General features: G+C 37.0%; 1 long non-coding RNA gene across 1 annotated transcript in view; it reads right to left on the bottom strand.

The window, feature by feature from the left end:
- Nucleotides 1-19,471, bottom strand: part of LOC135327520 (uncharacterized) — a 128,440-nt gene that overhangs the window by 12,385 nt on the left and 96,584 nt on the right. The window contains exons 3-4 of the long non-coding RNA XR_010387760.1: nucleotides 14,717-14,813; nucleotides 14,333-14,616 (exon numbers count right to left, since the gene is read on the bottom strand). This is a non-coding gene — a long non-coding RNA (uncharacterized LOC135327520). The remainder of the gene's footprint in view (nucleotides 1-14,332; nucleotides 14,617-14,716; nucleotides 14,814-19,471) is intronic.

Here is a 19,471-nt window from a genome sequence, read left to right as displayed (position 1 = left end):
TCAAGCCAAGCTTATTTTAGACTTGAGGGTAACATGGAGAGGTTTACCATTCTGGTCTGTCTCCTTGAGAAAACCAGTATGAGCTGCCTATCCCACGCTCCCCCTTCTTCAAGGTTCCTGGGGTTTGGGGACTGACCAGGAGAGGCTGGGCCATTCTTGCACTTCTGCATCCCAAGAGGTCTTTCAGTCTTTAATAATCACTTTCTTCAGGACATAAATGGGAGAACCCCCAATCAGCCATTGCTCTCAGCGTTAACAGAGGGACCTGGCAAAGCTGGTTACTCAGCTCTCATTAGTTCCCAGGGCCATTCCTACATCTGTTCTTGTAGAAGCCTTTTTTCTCCCATTTCAGAGTTTTGTTTCCACATCTACACAAGTGATTACTTAAAAATCAATTATGCGGGGGCTTCTTTTCAATAGTCTCCTAGATCTCAGCTTCTTCTCTAGAAGTTCCATTGAGCTGTTTCATTGCCAAATCTGGGTTGCCAGCCTCTTCCAGAGGCAGGACAGGCTCTGAAGATAGCAAATTTCCAACTCACCAAAGGAAATGCAGAAATGAGCCTTCACTGCCCCCTAGTACTGCGTGCTCCTTCTCCTTGTACTCATCAGATAGATAGAGCAGGAATGGGTAACGGAGCAGGGCAGTCCATCTTCCATTTTTCTGGGCATGAGAGGGAAACCTACCACGTTACAAAGTGTTTCAAAGTCTCTCTCCATCCATAGGGGAAGTTTCCTCCTGCTCCCAGCTGGTCCATGATGCCACCTATTTACATTTCCAAACAAGCAACTTTGTGCATTTTTCCAGCTGCCCCTCAGACTTGAGAGGACTCACCATTAGCATCTACAGGTAACGCAGCATTTCCCTTCAAAATCTGCCTTAAAATTCTCTCATCCAGGAGATTTAAAAAACAATACAATAACAACAAAGCAACTTAAACACTGTTTAGACCCCCATCTACCTTATCTGACCACTATAACCTTGATATATTTTATTTTCCATCTGTTTCTGCTTCATTTACATTACAAACTCTAAGACAAGTCTGGTTCTTTGTTCTGCATTTATATAGGACCCAGCATAATTACATTTCAGGCCAGAAAAGGCTTTCTAGGTGATACAGAGATACAGAAGTCCTATGGAATAATTTCCCGGAAAAGCCAGCAGAGGAATCATTACCCAGCCACCATCGGAACAAAGTCCTGGTGCGGGAAGAGTTGCAGTGGAGGGGCTTGCATTTGACACTGGCTGCCAAAACTGCTCATGAGTAGCTTATAAAAAAAGGCATCTGAGGGCATATTCCAGCTCAAAAAGTTGTTTCAAGCAGACTGTCAAATTATATTGTAAAACCTGACTCTATTGCTCATTACAGTTTTTGTGCACTCCCCTGAGAAACTGTAAAGCAACAGTGTGAATAAAGAGAAATTGGATAAATCTACAACCTCTCCAATTTATCTGCTAATTCTGTTGTGTGCTTCAGCTTTCAGAAGTGTATTATTCAGCTCTGACTCTAGTAACAGTAATGATGTTATTTGTCCATTTTGTGAAAAATGTGCTCTGCTACTTTTGATCTTGTGTACCTTAAGTCTGTGTAGTTCTCAGCCTTCTCTCCTACCTTCATTTCCCTTAAGATGTGCAGGCTCTTTTCTAATGCTCCCAGCTCGCCAAGCATGGCACATGTTGGTGTTTTATGTATTTCTATAGTAGGGGGAGAATGAGATTACAGGGACAAACCGCAAGATTTCAAACCAGCATATTAGGTAGAGCACAAGCATGCAACTATTACTGTTGCACTGAGGCAATTAATATGCTAACAGAAGAGACTGGAGAGTGAAGCAGGAGAGACTGACTATAATCTGACTCTCTTTTTTACATTTTACCTAGTGTGAAATGAAAAGTAAACAGAATTTGTGAGCAGAACCTGGAGTGAATTAAAGCAACCGTAACATTTCATAAACTGAACTGCATTTTTTCTTGTGAACAGTGCTTGGAGTCCAAGAATTTCATTCCTGAAAATGTAGGAGTAACATCTCTCTAAGGATTAGATGGGCTTTATGCTAGCCTTCTGTATCAGCTTACATTAAATTAATATGTCGTGAGACAAAAAAAATGCTGGTGGTATTTTTAGTGATAAATCTAAATTATATATAGCCATAAACTCTGGAATCATGCACAGCATTCTGTTGAAGAAAATTAACAATGAATTTGCCTATTTTCAAATTTACAAAGCCTCCTTACCAGTTTCTAACAAAGAACATTATGCTAGAAAGTTTTCCTCAGAGCTAACAAAACATTATTCAAAGGGCTAAACTGAATATTTACCCACTATCCATGTATTGTATCAAAAGAACCTCCAAAATTAATAAAGTTTTATTTATTTATTTATTTAATTCAGTTCCACAACTAGACTGTGGTTGGGGACCACAAGAATTTCTATTTTGAAAAGGCCTAGAGGCTATTTTTCATCTGCTTGAATTTATTGTCCTTCATATAGATCATCATCAGTCCTCTGGGTGCAGTGTAAAGATCACTGCAAGGATCTGTAAAGATCCTTGAATAATCATGATTACTTTTGGTATAAAAGGGAGGCATGGTAGAAAATAACCACCCTACTATCACTATTTATCTTTTGATTGTTTTAGTTCTCCTGATGGAGACATTTGCTGAATAAATGCTGTTCTGGCTCACTTATCTTCTAGTATCTCAGATAGTCATTTAGGCCAATAAAAATTAGTGTTAAATGCTACCACATCAGAAAGTCCAAAACTTTTGTTTTACACAGAGAACTTAATTTGAGGTGATATTAACGTAATAAATTGTAGAACCAGCTGCCAAGTCATTTTAGTCAGACACCTTTTACTAACTGGATTATACCCAAGCCACCAATCTTCATCCCTCTGCATATTTCAGGTATTCAGATCGCTTAACAGCTTCAAAGAATCATAATCAAAGTCTGATCACAAGCCAGATAAGATCATCTCTCCAACACCAAACAGAAGACTAAATGGAGAGTGTAGAAGCATGGCTACAACTTTACTTCTGCACTAGTTATTAATATTGTAATATCAAAGCAAATTATTAAGAAAGAAAACAGAAAAAGACTATGAAAAAGGATCCACAATAACTCCAGGATATTTAGGGAAAACATAAAACTGAAAGAAAAGTGACGGTTTAATCTATTGAAAAAGCTTAGAAAAAAGGTGCAAAGAATGATTTGGGTACTGTGTTCTAAACGTCTTTACAAAACATTATGCCAGGGAGGGATAAAGTCCTTAATCTAGTAGTGAGAGGTATAATATGAACCAAAGGTTTGAAATGAAAGGCAAAGAAATACACATTAGAAAAAAATAAGCTTTTTTTATTATGAAGATCATTCATTAGTCACTAGTGAAAGAAATGGCAATGTTTTCAGTACTTTAGGGAAAATATACTTACATCAGCTGTAAATTATTGGCTCAATAGAGGAATAACACCACAAAATAAAGCATTTAATCTACATGATTTAATGATTCTTGGCTTTCGAATCTAAGAAGATGTAAGAAAAAACAGTGATAAAGTGCTCATGAAGTATTTTCAATAGAAAAATCTCTCTCTATAAAGGGTCCAGATTTAACGATACTTTGGGGCCAGATATTGGACTTTATATTAAAAAGGCAAAGAGATCTCTAGAGTTCTAACGCAACAGTCTTCTGGCTCTGGATCATGGCCCTGGAAGTTCCTAAGATACTTTAAAAAAATTAGAAAAAGGTTGCTTTTAGATTTCTGTTTTATATCCAACAAAACATTTTTATTTTTAAAACAAATTTTAATGATATTCTTCCTCTGAAATAAATTGGAAGGGAGATATGGACCTGGGGTCTAAGCCAGGTAGAATTGTTATCATGGTAGCCAAGGTTTTGAAAGATTTGCAACATTTGCAAAATAATTTTTAAATCACTTGTCAAGTAGAATCTATGTATACTACAAACAAACAATTTATAGCATTTATAAAAGCCCAAACACTTACCAGCAGTCATTTTAGATGACCTGCAAGATGACCTGCATGTATGAATATACATAGCTGTGTGAGCAATGAAGCCAGGTTTTTATTCATGGTAATGCAGCTTTTACATATACCATACATAATAATATAATCTCAGGTACACACCAATCAATGTCTTTCATATTTGGACTCTAGCATTTTCACATTACCATTTTTATTCTATTTTATCTTTCAGAAAAGAGATGTTGGTATAGGGATACATATTTAAACAGTATGTATACAAACATATGAAAAATTGTAATAACTCAGAGAATTTGTATAGATACTGTCTTTGATTTAATATTCTCATAGCGATTAAATGCTGTCTTCTCTAGTCTGTGCCAAAACCTGGTTTCTGCTTTATAAAGTGTAGATCAATCATCTATGAATGATGAAACTCCTCTGTAAAGCCAGCCAACGTTCTGTTGGTTAAAATAATGTTTTCTCATTTCAGTTTTGAATTACAGTAAGTGTTAAAAAGCCTGTAAGAACAACTAACAACTCACAGCTATACATCAACTTCCAGGAAGCGCAGCCTAAAATTGAAATATCTTATAAAGGCCAAAATCCAGCAAAGCATTTTAGCATTTGATCTAGCACAAAAATAATCCTATCCTGATGATTTCTTCATCTTCTCATCTATTTTAATTCTTCATGTGGAGACCTTTGCAACCTACTGGAATGCTTTCTGCTAGGACCTGATTGGCAGCAACAAGGACCAGCTTCAAATTTTAGGGTCACTAATGAACAAGTTGAGCTCCCATCCTCCCATCCAGAGACCAGGGAATATTTAACAAAGCAGACTAATACTCCATGTACTTATCTCCCCCCTTCACAGGCTGTGCATCAACTTGCTTAACAAAGACTACTTTATTTGAGTAGGACAGAGAGAACAAAAAAGGAGAACAGAGCTATAAGCAGAGTAACACGCAATCTCTGAAATTTACTGTTTCCCCGAAATATAACCATTTCCAGTCCTTTTCTCTGGTTTCTTGGTGAGGTACTTGAACAAGCCAGGGGATCAATAAAACAACATACAATAGAAAAGAGTTTAGGCCTACCCATCGGTCCTTTTCATTCACCTCTCTTTCTCTTCACCAGTTGTCAGCAGAGAAGCCCTACATTAAGCCTTTCCTACCTGGCAGCTGTCTTGGGAGAGGTGGGCTGCTTTTTGATTTAGGCTTCAGGTTTATTTATTTAATATGGCATTATGTCTTATTACCCACTATTGCTTATTACACATTAAAACAAATTAGAGCAGAAAAACAGTTTACAACATATACCAGGCCATCAACAATTAGAAGCCCTCTCTCTACTTCTGTTGTTTTAGGAGTTGTTCCTGTTCAGAAGCATCAAATACCTTTCAATCTTTCATAGGTGAGATTCACCCAAAGGCAAGGGGTCACTACAAGGTTTATGCATCTTTTGAATGTGAGTCAGAATCAGTTAACCTCCATGAAGAGATTCTTCCTCATTTCAGCAGGTTTCAGGAAGATTAAATATTCTTAGTTCTGGTTCTCCAAGATACCAGAAGACCTGAGAATTCAAGATCAAATCTGAACATTGGACCTTTGATCATCCATCCCTCATGACTAATTGGTATGAATGTACACAGGCACACAGTTTAGGTAGCTCTAAAAATTTCACACCTGCATTTTCTAAAGCTCATAACTAACCTTTAAGATATATATAATTTCTAAAAAGTTATACACTGTTGAGCTTATCCTTATTTTAACTCACTTGCACAGCCCGAAACAAAAATTAAGTATCTTCCTCCCTAGAATCCAGTTTTATTTCATACACGTTGAAGGGGAAGGGAGGTGCAGGCAGGTTTACAGCACAGAACACCATTGCCAAAGCTCTCCACCGGTGCAGCTATGGCTGTTTACCCTTCTCTCACTTCCATATAGTAGGTAGATATTAGACCTCCTGAATCTATCACACCTGCCTACTGGCTACCAGCTTTCCCCAGTGCTGGAGGCTTCTTTGCCCATTTTCCTCTCAAGATCAGCTCCTTTGCAGTCCACTCTCTCTGATCTCAGTCTGGATCAAGAGTTCCTTTCTCCTCTTCCTATTTTACCTCTCACGGCTGAGCCTGTTTTCATTTTCTTTCTTAGTATTGCCTGATTTAACACTGCCCTTTCCAAAAGTGGGTTATAAATCCCACCATATGGAAGGGGAAAAGAGTGATTGTTAAAAATCCTCTTGCTTTACATGTCTCTCTATTCATCCTGTTGGATCCCATTCTTTCTGAGAAAAGCTGTGTTACTACTCCCAGCTGGGTTTCCAAGATGCACACTCTGCCAGTGAGCTGATGTCTAAATCACTTCTTTTGGACTTGGATTTCTGCAGCCTTAAATCCCTGAAACCAGCATCTCTGCTTTCCTAGTCTGTTAGTTGTTTCACATACGATCTTGCTCAGATTTCCATTTGTCTGTGGATGCTCTCATTAGTCAGCTGCTTTAATTAGACATCATGAATAATCTTTACTTCACTCACTAACACTGTAATGTTAGAACAGCTACATTTCCTTCTATATAATTTTGATTAAAGAATTTAGGAAAAAATAAAACATATTTATTTCTTCATTCATCTGAACTTGTCAAAAGATCTCAAATAGTTTCAGCTGAAAATAATTGTATAGTCAATAAGAAAAACAGCACAAATCAGCTTACACAATAGTTTCCTCTTTGTTCCCAGGTAAACCATTTCCATTAACATGGCTCAGTCACTTCCAGTATCTTAATCTAATCCACTTTATAACTCAGATACTCACTTTTACAGTCCAGAGAAACTTTCAAAAGTACAGTCAGCTACTTCTCCATTCCACACTATTTTTCTTTTTAGATATTTCATGAACAAACCTAATGAAATACCTTTTTTTTTTTTTAGCTGCATATGGAGTTCCACCTAAATAACTTTCTTCAAACACCTCATAAATGATCAGATACATCTAATTAGATCTGGATTTACCACAGGCCTAAAACATCTGATGCCCTCTTCAAGGATACTGGGTGCAGGCCACATGCTGCATGAACTGGCGACATCTCACCCATTCCTTTAGAATAAGGCTGTCTTTGCCCCTTTAATCTAACCCCTAACATATTACAATTGCAGGTATGCCACTAGAAATGTTCAGCAAAGTTAAAGTTTTATTTTTCCTCTGGAAATACACACAGTCTATGTAATGTAATTGAGAAACAAGTTGATAAAGCTGCATTCTCTCATTTTTTCCTCCCTCTCATATCGGGTTAGCAGAGGGACAGATGATGTTTACTGTCTGAGTTTATGTCTACTGCCTCCTATTTCCACTATGGTGCAAATTATGACTTTTAGGTGTTTTGGTTAATGGAAACGGACTTCAGCGTATGCTGAAAGATAGGTTGCATACTTAGGGGATAATTCAACAGTAGGAAAATTAACTTTGTGGTTGAGTTGCTCATCCACTGCTTAAAAGATCTTGATTCAGCTCCTAGCCCTGCCACAGGCTTAATATATAATGATGCACTGTGTAGCTCTGAGCTAGTTATTTATGCTACAATTCTGCATGCAAGTTTAACTTCAAGCTTGAATAATTTCCCTTAGTTTTCTAGAAGTATACATGTCTGTAACAGTAAGCAAATACATCTTTGAGAGATCTGGATAAGACTCTGCTTGGTAAATGCCACATGGGGTGAAGATGCCATTGCAGCCTGTGTACACTAACATCTTTTTTAGTACACATACTACTTTGATCTCCATGCTGTGTTAATCAATGTTGGTTTTTTGCTTGTTATCAATGGTAAAAGTTCACATTTAATGTTTTAAATATGATACCAAATTTAAAGAAAAAAAGTCTGAGGACTCCACATCTCTCTTTGCTATGCTCACAATCAACGCTTTTCTTCATGTTTGTCTTGATGCCATTTCAGCACCCTACTTTTTGTCCTGACAATCCTGTACACAGAGAACCATTTATTCCTTTGTCCTCTACCACGTCCTCTCCCATTTGTCTTCCTTGAAACGTTAAGCATGTTCATAGCTTTATCTACCTTGTAACTGACTAGCTGGCAAGGCATGTATTTAATACTTAACACTCAGCTTGTAATTTTAATCCAAATGCGTTCTTAAAGAGAGAAGGGGAAAAAATAAGGTGAAAAGCTCTCCAGCTCTATGCATCTATTTCTAATCACTATTAAAATATGAATATATGTAATTCATGTCTACTGCTAAAAGCAATTAAATTTTGGAGACATTTGTTGTTCATACTCTACAATTAAGGTCTAAAAATGGATTTCCGCTCTCATTTTGGGCTTGCCCTTGTCAATATGCATTTGGGGATTTACTTTTATTTTTCTAGTGTTACACACTGTTTGAAAGAAAGACAACCGGCACATAGAGGTTATGATTTAGCAGACACTCACATTTAGGATAAGCTGTAAGTTGTTCCAGTGAACTGTAAAAAGACGAGTAATATGGAGGATTACTCTTGTGCTTAAAATTAAGCTCTTTCGTAAGTATTTAACAAGGCATAGCCTATTTGTCTTTGCCTTGGTTTCTATGTTTAATATCTTGACATAGATCTTAAAAAGTCAGTTATTTTGGAGAATTCCTCTCAGTTACAATGCATTCACAGTACATAAGCCTTAGGACAACTCCATGGTCTTTCAAAAAACCATACACACATAAGAATTATTTTTCTAATCAAGTCCCAATTCTATTTACTAAAAAAAAAAATAAAAAAAAAAGCGTATTTATCAGCTTAACTTTCTGCAAATAAGAAGTTTCACATGTTATACATATGTTTAAATTTATGGGGATATATATGCACCTGCAGAATCAAAACTTGCAAGCTTAAAAACTGTTCTGACCATAAGAAGTTTTTAACATCTCTATTATAGTAATAATATAATACCTACTATGGTAATAATACATTTATTTTATGCTTATTTAATATTATTATGTTGTTGTAGGAAGTGTTGCAGCATGGAGATGTTCATCACTCAACTAAATTTAACTAATGAAAGTAGTATGTGTAAACATCTCAGCCAACATTCCTCTCCAACGTTTCTGTAACGGGAAACATTCTCATCTGGAAAGTTAAGTGACAAAATGGAATCAAAATGCACTTTCTGGTGGAGACACAAAGAAAGACAAAGACAATTCAAGGACTAAATGTGATATTGAGTTATCACAGCTGGAGTTGGAACAAAGTGTCTCTATGGGCTTTCCACAAAGGATTGCAAAATGGTATAATTATGAAAATACAGTGTGGGACCAATAGTGGGGAGCCAAAGTCAATTTATGCAAGAAGTTATTCCGTTTGGATCCAATATGCAATTATGAAGTATCAAACTCCAAATATTTATCCACAAGTCTTGATCAGCTGAATAATTACCCCTGCTGAATTGTACACAACTGTCTAATACAGACCAATTTTGCCTGTCATCTGCCAGTTTTTCCCACTAGCTTATTTACTTGATTAACTTGAAACATTTAAAGGAACATGATTCCACTTCTGCTCTAGCTGTTCCAGCATCAAGTGATCCAATTAGTAGGGTGAGGGAGAAACACAATACAGCCAGTATACATCTCCATACACTTCCTCAGCAAAACAAGTTGTTAAAGCTTAAAGTCAGGCTATTAAAACATGGCTGTCTGAAGTTAGACTCCTAAAGGTGTGTGGTACTCTATGTATCACACTGTATATGTAGTTGTAATACACTGCCACACATGGCCTGAATTTCAACTGTAATGAGAAGTTGGCATTTCTACAGATTTCAACAGGATTTTCAGAAGAAAGTAGTTTTGAACCTGCAGCTATCTGTAAGTTTCAAAAAGGAGCAAAGGCAAAGCCTAGCAGAAAGGGTGGTAGCTGATATGAAATATATAATTATAAATTCCAAAGCTTACCACAGAGAGCAAGCTTAATTTACTTACTAACTGAGGATAAAACAGGCCAGTACATGTTTTGAAAAATATTTCTGAGCCAATAACAACAAGTGGAATATATGAAGGAAAAAAATACATGTAGGAAGAAAGAAATCAAAGTCTTCACATTGTTCTTTTACTTTCTTTTCCATTCTTACCGAAAGAAGAACAAGGTCTGCAATTAATGTACTGTGCCTGCTGTTTTAACAGTGTTACATGTTGTCCTGCAATTAACAAAGTTAAGCCAAATTTAGGTATGAATAAGGCAGGGTATGTTACATATGCCACAGACACTGCTGTCCTGAACTTATTTGTAGAGATTTGTAGAGGTACAGGGGTGTTCAGTCAAGGAAATCACCCCAGTTTGGTGAGTTTGCTGTATATATACGTTATTTGTATGTATTATTCTGGCCTCAGCTTTCAAAGCACTTCTTTCTCATCCAATGAAGTCCTTCAGGGTTTGACCAGGACAGTCAAGTCATCTCCGAGCTTGAATACAACAAAATATGTGAGATCACAGTGTAATAACATGTCATCAGAACTGCGGAAAAAGTCATTAAAAAAAAGTTAATATTTTAACACACAAGACTAAATGGGGGGAAAAAAGCAGCAGAAAAAGATGACAGTAATGAGACAATAAACCACAAAACGGTTAATCTTCCCTAGAAGAGTCCCATGATAGGCAAAGTTTGCCCATTCAGACAATAGATGAAAACCATTAGCAACTAATTGTTTTTGTTATGCTTTAAATCCCTCCCCTCCCCCCCAAAAAAAAAAAAAGTGATGACTAAAGCTTGATGGGAAAGACAGGGACCTGATACAGAGAATGGAGATGTCTGTGACAGGACTACAAAAATATTCCTGCATATCGTAGCTATTTGCTAGAATAAGTACATGAAAGTCTATGAAAAATAATTAAGACATTTAAAAAAAAAAAAAGAGTGATTAGTAATATTTCCTACCATAAAAAAGTGATTCCTGGTTCTTGCAGAGAAACTTTTCATTTGTTTACTTTTATTCAGTAGCAGAACAGATAAGACTTCTCATCTTGACATGTTCTTATGCTTAGAGTTCATACATTTAACATAGCTCTGCTGATATCTCCAGAAAACCCAAAACAGGAGGATGTGATACCATGACTCCTGTCTTGTTCACTCATACTAGCAAATTATCAGTCATTAACACAGAGATTTTTAATAGCAGAGATCTGGTTGTACCAACTTTTCTCATTTTTAATGCAGAGGGAGCACATTTGGAAGTAAAATACTGCTATGCATATGTATAAATACTACTATGTGCAAGGGCAAATTTAAATGTTGTCTACTTTTACCTACTCCTTCCATAGCCGCCACTCTGTTATGTCCCTCTCCTCTCATTCACAGCATGGCTTGATCTGCCTTGGCCATTTTCTCCTATTCTAAGTATCAGTGAAATGGATCAGTCCACAGCTCTTCTTTCAATGATTTTTTTTTTTTTTTTTTTTTATCAACTTTACATACCTGTCTGGGAGTTGATACTGCCAACCTGATTTAAGAGGAACTGCTGAATCTAACTGCTGGAGTTTCTGTGGTAATGTGCCAAGTTAATTCAGATGGACCTGACAATGCTATAAGGGATCCATGTTTTAACTGACCTAAAAACATTCTAGTACACGACCTCTGTTTTCTGATATTTAATCAGTAAATAGAGGATTTCCTGCTGAGAAACATCAAATGTCATCATAAGAAGACAGCAGGAGTCAAGCTGCTGTCCTGTTTTAGAAACAACATCAGCTTGTGATTATGCTGCATGAGTTTTGCTTTGCAAGCATCGACACTACCAGCTTGTGTTCCCCAGCATGATGAAAACTGTTCTGATGCCATTAAGTCTCATCAAGCTTCAGCAGATATTTATATCTCTATATTTCAGATTTAGAGGGTAGTCCCCGTACTGGTAATAAGCTCATAAACAAAAGGAAATGTTCTTTCTGCATGGTCTTTTTAGCAGGTATAAACACTTACTCAATTTTTCAGGTACTGTTGTCTTTAAACAAGAAAAAATACAGAAATCAGGTCCAATAAGTCTAGTCAATAGAGAGGAGACTAACTTCACTAAATCTTTAGTATTAGGTCCCATCTGACAGAAAAAAAAACCCTAAATAAATAATAAAAAAAAAACAAACTGGATTTCACAATGTTTTGTGTTGCACATCATTTAGCACATTTGTTTGTGACGTGCTGGGTGTTTTATCTCAGTAACCAGAGTTTCCTGAAGGCAATGCTTTGGCTTGTGCTTGGATCAGAAAGGCAGAATCACAGTGCCACTGATGTAATACGCTGTTCGGCTTTGTTTGAAATGACTTTTTTTCAAAGAGTTACTTTCACAAAGTTTCTCCTGCGGATAAAGAGCATTCCACTGTCTTGGTTTCACAGATGAAGACATCTAAATAGCAAGTGTTGACTGTAAATGATATAGCAAAGGTAAAAATACAAATAACTTGCCAGTTTCTGCTACATTATTAATGCTTATGGTGTAGTATCTGCAGGTAATGCCTGCTTATGTTAGGCATTCACTGAAGTCCTATTTGAATATGGCAGGTGGCTTAGTGTTTAGCATCTCTTTTTAGACACTTAAAGTATTAATCTGTATAGATACAGAAGTAGCATGTTATCTACATATATATTCCTAGGATACCAAGAACTGCCACATGGTTTTCCAGCGGGAATGGCAGGAGCACACCAGCACCACTAGATATAGAGAGAACAGAGGCACAGAACACACGCCCTCACAGACGTCTCTAGACAGATGCTGTGGCACGAATGTGAAGCTGAAATGAGGGATATCGTGCCAAGCATCGGTCGGGACAGCCACGTGGGTACCCACAAGCTCAGGTAATCAGCCTTACTGGGCAGCTGAGGGTGGAAAAAACTACCACTTCCGTGTAGAGTCATTAAGAGTCCTGGCATCACTGTGCTGTGCAGGATCTTGTCGGCCCAGTATCAGACATAGTTATGGAATGGAGCGTGACAAAGCTGAATAATCATAAGCATCACCGATGAGGGTTTAGGGGCAGGGAAGGCCAAAACTACACTTCTGCACAAACTTGTGTCCCCACTTAAACCTCATCCCCGTTTTTAAACAAATAATCCAATAAGCCAGATGGCTTTGCTCCAGTCACTGATAAATCTCACAACATTTCACAGTTGCCCTAACCTCTGTCTCCTTCCACTTGGAGATGGAGGCCAGAGGAGAGTTCGTTTGCTCATGGCAAGTATAATGTGCCAGAAGCAGCCATACTATTTTAGCTCCCTGGATGCAGGTCAATTGCCTGCTTCTGTTAATAGAACTTTTTGATCTTATATATTAACATGCATCACAAGAATATCAAATTACTCCAAATATATATAGGAAGAAAAAACTTTCTGTAATTCTAATGGGTATTTTTAATCTAACATCCAGTAAACTCTAACAGTAAATTCAAATGCACTCATGGCTACAACTGCCTCTTTTTTTTTTTTTTTTAATTGAAACTAAGAGATTTGGGATTTCTGTTTGCAATTCACGTACTGATTTTTTTCCCCTCTTTCAGACATCAGAGGAATCATTATTTCAACAATATTTCCCTCAGTGATTAGCAGTTCATTAGATTATGCATCAATAAATAATGCCGACCAAAGAGACTGTGCAGGGAAAGGGCTAGGAAATAAAATCTCACTTGTCTTTTCAAGAGCATGGAATCATTATTACATTTTTGTAAGAAAAAAAATATCCCTGCCCTTCACACAACATCAAGGCATTAAGTAATATTGATTTCAATAGAAAGACTTAAACTGACTTCAGTCATCCTAGATCAGGCTCATAATTTCTTAGCTACTTCTCCGAGTGGACCAAAAAGCAACAGGACATCCTTTTTTTTTGACAGAAAGAAACAGCTTAAATTAGAACATGACTTCCTTTTAATTTTCCATTTTTTTCCAAAGGGTGACTTTCAATATTGAAGATACAGAAGAAATGTGGGTACTGAGCTGTTTTCCATTTCACATATTTGAATTTGGTGTCAATTCAGTGACAATACTTGAAAATAAGTAGCTAAGAGTAAATGTGGCTCTAGATTTCCTGAAATGGTTACAGGAAGGGGGGCAGGGGGAAGATTCCCCATGTTAAATTAACTGCTGTTGAATTAATATGCCAGTATTGTCTATAATTTATGCAGTAATTCAGCAAATTTCAGAAAAAAGCTGTTTCCAGATACACAATTTTTCATAACATGTCCACACAGTTACAAAACTTATTGAACTCATTGCTGTATTAACGTAGTGAAGATGGCAGATGAAACCTGGCCCTAGTGAGCTCTGCCTGGGCAGTGGGGACACAATCATTGATACCCGCGCCCCTGCACACACTAAGTCACCCAACAATTAACTTACTCAGATACCACCTGGTTAATAGCCTCCTCAGGGCTGTTTGTGGCAAGTGCTCAACATATCACACTTGTGCTGCTTCCTTTGCTGCCATGCTCAGCGTGCTGCGTGCTTCAGTTCCTTCAGCCCAAGCTCTTCAGCTGGGGTGCTCACACACATTTGGCAGTGAATTACCCCAGGATGATGAAGCAACCATCAGCCTTAGCCATCTTCCTTGTCCCTTGAGAAGTTTGCCCGGCCACAAGGATGGCCAAATGGTCCAAGAATCAGTCCTAAATGGACAGTTACAGCTGCAGATAGAGTAGTAAATATCTCAGCCAACACAGCTTACTCTGCTGAAGAATATATTGTATTACAATACATTGAAATACATTTTAATTCTAAAATTACCATTTTAAAATCTTCATTTTAAAATCCTTTCATTCTTGCTTCATGTTCATTGTATAAAGGGTCGGCAAATATTCGCACCAATAACCATTTCCTGCAACTGTAATGGAAATCAAACATAAAAGAATGAGATAAAATATGCTAAAGGAAAGTTAATTAACCAAAGAATAAAATTATATTACAACAAATATTCTTCACCTACTTCTGTATCGCAGCTTTCAACTGTGATAACTAGGTAAAGCTGCATTGCTTGAGTTTATGCATTTGGGAACAATGCTCTAATTCCCTTGTAGGCATTCTTATGCCTTCTTCATGTGGTATAAACCCGTAGATTATTTGCTAAAGGTCCCTTTTGTTTAGCACTTTTTGTCTTATCTGAAATTTTTTTTCATGTTCTATTCCATGATAGCATGTCTTCTCTGAGGCCAGTCACATGCCAACTGAATTCCTTTATTCCTGAACACAGTGATTCCTAAACCATCAGGATCTGATCCAGTGAACATAGTTCTGCATATATGCTCTATCCCTTCTTGTTAGCCTTCACAAAGAAGCGTACAACTCATCCTAGCTTAAAACAAAAATCAAAAAGCAACATATTTTGAATCCACTTCAAAGAACTGCGCAAAAAATTAAAGACAAAGTGGGATTAAGACCTACAGCTTCTATAAAACTTTTGACTTCTGTTTCATATTCCCACTTACACAATGAATTAAGAATACTTAAAGCCCAGGTCTAGATCTTATTGTGTCAAAGTATCTTGAATCTTTTTTGGAATTTATTACTTTGGGCTTTACTTAGTTCATAAAGTTCTACACTAAACAATTCTTTGCTGCATTTTTATTGGTGATATATGTGGCAATTTGTCCTCAGTGATATATGTGGCAATTTGTCCTCAGTATTCCTTTTCAGAAAGCCATGCATAAAACAGACTATGCTCAGCACTCATCTTATTTCTGTAGTTCAAAATTCTTTGTAGATTTTGTTCTAGACTGAAAACATTAAAGAAATTTGGATTTAAATCATTTAGGTCTCTACCACAAAATATATCCCTTAAAGTGTTGCTCCTTAGGTGGGAGGAGGGTGGGATGAGAAATATTTCATTATGTCCAAGAGCTAATAATCCATACTAGGTACAAGAAATTAAAAATATATATAGCTAGTCAAAATCTTATTTGATTACTGTTTGTATAAATATGGTTGCAAAAAGATCAGTAAAAATGCATTTTATGTTCAATAGATTTTAACACATTATACATTGTGTTTCAAGTACTTTAATGTAGTTATATTTAGACACCTGAAACATCTATCAAAGCTGGATTTTAGTGGTTGTCCAGATAGGCCACCACAAACACTTAAATAGCAAAAATATATGTATTTTAATTTCAACACCACAAGCATTCTGAATCATAAGAAAGGCAGCTCCATTTCAACCTGATTTTCAGTGCCTGAATATTTTCACCTTTAAGAAGTTTGTTTCAATTTACATGCCTTAGTTTGTATTTAGAAGCTTAACTTCAGAATACCACGTGCGAAAACATCAGTAATAATTTTAGTCTCTATGTTTTAACAGAGAACAGAAGTCTAATTCTTAATTCAAGAAAATAGCCCTGGGATGATTCCCAGAAAGTTATTTAAACCCCAATATTAAAAGTGTACTTTTCATTTCTCGTATTAAAATCCAATGTAGGAATTAGAAAACGTTGGTACGTCTGACTAGCTCTTGTCACCAAAATGTCTTTTAAGTTTTTCATCAGTTTGGATCCAGCAAAAGTCAATACACATCCAAAGTTATTAGATGGCATTTCAGCATCCTTCCTGAAATCTGTAACAGCATATTTCAGTATTTGGACAACAATCCAGTTCTTCCCAGGCAGATGAGTTAACTGTTTGTGAACATGGATGGTCAGCGCACTTGTTCTTTGGTCTCTGTGGGGACTTGAAGCATCTTAGCTATCCAGTGCATTAAATATACCTTTTCAAGGAACAATGACTCACGAGCACCTGCCTCATAGAGATAGAAATGAATTCATGTTTAACTCAAATACCACAAAAATATGTATCCGCAAATGGCAATTTGTTAATTAATCACAGTTCTTTTATTATTGCCTTGTATTCAGTGTAATCACTTCTGATTACACAGTACTGAATACAGCAAGTGTACCTTTGAGCATTAGACTGTAACGGATACAAACATTAAGCACTAGATAACTAACAGTTTGTTAATTAGCAAGTCTGGCAAGTTTTTTATTTATGACTTCTTAAATCACATTGAAAGTAAAATGACATACACAAAAGTCACATTAAGATTGCTTTGTCATACACTTTCATCATACACAACCAAAGACAGCAACAAAAACAACCAGGTCACATACATCACTATTATTTGCACAGATTTAGCAGAATATATATTCCTCATCTCTAACCTTGCTTCAAGACTGAACGTCTAAATTAAAATCACTTGAATTTCTCAAGAACAAAGAAGCCATTTGAGAAATGACAACTGCTGGACAATACTCATTTCAAGTGCTTGCCCAGCTCCAAAACAACTGAAAAAAGATTATTTCAAGCTCCCCAAGAAAATCCACTTGGGACAATGAATAAATTAGAGAAATTTTCACACAAAGGGAAATTTTAGGAAAACCATCCAAAACAAGGATGTAGGGAAGAACTAAGCCATCATCTCAGTTGTGAACTCCGGTATTCCTGAAACTATTACACATGACAGAATTGCTGGCTGTAGCCAACAATGTCTCCCACTCAGGTGACCACCAATGTGTCACAGGAAGAGGCCACCAAACAGAATCAAGTGGCTAAGTCACCTCATCTGCTTTCCCATGCAGAGAGTAAAGAGGTCTTTCTAATAACCAGAGAAACTCCTTTTGAGTGCCAAAAAGCTTCTCTGTTTGGGCCAGCAAATTGTATAGACTTCACCTCTTCTTTTCATACTATGCTTTTGGGTAGCTTACACACAAAGAATCAGCCATCTCCTGCCCATTAATTTCAGTTCAGAAACTTGCTGTCCCAAACTGCTGTGCTAAGCTGATGTGTGCTATTAAACAACTGCTTTTCACCTGACAGAGGCGGAAATGATCCCTACACATTTTCCTTTCATATGTGGTCTTTGCCTTTACAAACCCTGGATAAGTCATCTCATCTGAACTCATAAGGAAAAGGCACCTCCCTGACCAAGTATAGCACATTTTACCAAAAACAACTAGATAGATCTACTGTGGTATGCAAAACTGAAAATATTGCAATCTAAACAAAAATAAGGATCTCTTTAGAAGTAGAAGATAAGATTTCTTCGATGAGAACAGTAGACGACATTCTGCATGTACAGCCAAGGCTGCTAAGCAAAACGCTGCCATTATAACCCAACTAACACAAACATGTCCACCTATTTGCTTCTCAGTATGAACGTATAGGCCAAGGCCTGGCACCCTTAGATACCAACCATATATTGTTGCCTAGGGACTAGTGTCTATCTCAGAGATGCTCTACACATGAAGATGTTCTGTTTTAAACTCCAGCTCACACCCTGAAGTGTTTTCCCTAAAGATTAATGATCATTTTCCTACTAAATATGTATCTGAACAGGAAGAGCATTATTCTCAGGCAACCATAATTTAATGACCTGTTTTTCAGTTTCCCTTTTAAGTAATCTCCTCTGGGCATCAAATATTGTGGTATCAGTTATTGCTGCACAATGACATTTTAACATAAAATCAAAACTTAACATTAGCAAGAGAACCCCAAAATGGTGCTCTCTAAATCTCCTTGCATGGGAAAACAAGAGTCACTGTAAGTCATTGTCTTTTTTTTTTTTTTTTTTTTTTTTTTTAAATGTAAGTGATTATGCAAGTAAAGGACTGGAAATTTGGTTACCATTTAATATTCCTGTGGGTAGACCTATTCTGCACTTTCCTCAGCAGGGCAAATAAACCAGCATAGACATATGTGCTTGTCTGCTTTTATTTCCCAAGCTAGCAAGACTACTCAAATCAGTCAACCCCAGGTTCCTCGCAAAGAGGTTAATGCATGAACAAATTTATTCCTTAAAAGAACACCTAAAGAACTACCTCTGAGAGGTTTAAACAAGAAAAAGTGAACAGTCTGATATTAAAATATTGCTTAATGTTTACTGTGTGCTGTACCTTCACAGGAATATGAAAAGAAAGACTGGTGGATAATTCCAGTAGATACTACTCCTTCCCAGTTTCCTAACCTTCTGAAATCCCTTCCAGTATCTAGAAAGCTTTTGTTTGATCTTGCTAGAGAGATGGGAGGTGAAGGGGTGGCTGGAAGGAGGCCGTTCCACTTATTAATGTAAAAATAGGAGTAAAATACAGATCCAAATATGATATTGAAACAGTAACCTATAACAGGCACCAACGATCCCTTCCAAACAGGTGTTCGTGGAAGGCGAAGAACAGCAGATGTACAGCATGCCTGTATTTATACGTAGTTTATAAAGGGTTATCTAGCATAGCTCTACCAAACAGTTCTTGTGCAGATACAGTTCATAAACACCAAAAGAAGTATTTTTGTGCCACTGCTATTATCACAGAACCACAGAATAGTTGAGATTGGAAGGGACCTTTAGAGATTGCCTACTCCAGCCCTCTTTGCTCCAGCACAGTCACCTAGAGCAGGCTGCCCAGGACCCCATCCAGGCAGTTTTTGAGCATCTCTGAGGAGGGATACTCCACAACTCTGCACAACCTGTTTCAGTGCTCAGTCACACACTCATAGGAAAAA

The sequence above is a fragment of the Dromaius novaehollandiae genome, chromosome 2 (genome assembly GCF_036370855.1).
Source record: "Dromaius novaehollandiae isolate bDroNov1 chromosome 2, bDroNov1.hap1, whole genome shotgun sequence".
NCBI lineage: Eukaryota > Metazoa > Chordata > Aves > Casuariiformes > Dromaiidae > Dromaius > Dromaius novaehollandiae.
This window is presented reverse-complemented; position numbering and strand designations above follow the sequence as displayed.